We start from the raw sequence: 333 nt of genomic DNA on the forward strand, positions 1-333 counted from the left end.
CTATCTGCTGTCTTCATGCTTTTAGAGTCTTCGATCTAGATGGAGACGGTAAAATATCCGTGTAAGAATATACACTCTATTCTATTCTTTTTTTTTTTATTCTTTTTGTTCTTTCTATTAATTCTTTTTATTTTTTTTGTTCTTTCTGTTCTTTGTTTTTTTCTTTATTCTTTGTTTTTTCTATTTTTTTTGTTGTTTTTGCTTTTTTTGTTGTTTTTATTTTATCTGTTGTCTCCATGCTTTTAGAGTATTCGATCTAGATGGAGACGGAAAAATATCCGTGTAAGGTTTTTTTTTTTTTTTTTTTTTTTTTTTTTTTTTTTTTTTTTTTTT

Source organism: Eimeria mitis, genomic scaffold (genome assembly GCF_000499745.2).
Source record: "Eimeria mitis Houghton genomic scaffold, Emh_scaff656, whole genome shotgun sequence".
NCBI classification, from domain to species: Eukaryota; Apicomplexa; class Conoidasida; order Eucoccidiorida; family Eimeriidae; genus Eimeria; species Eimeria mitis.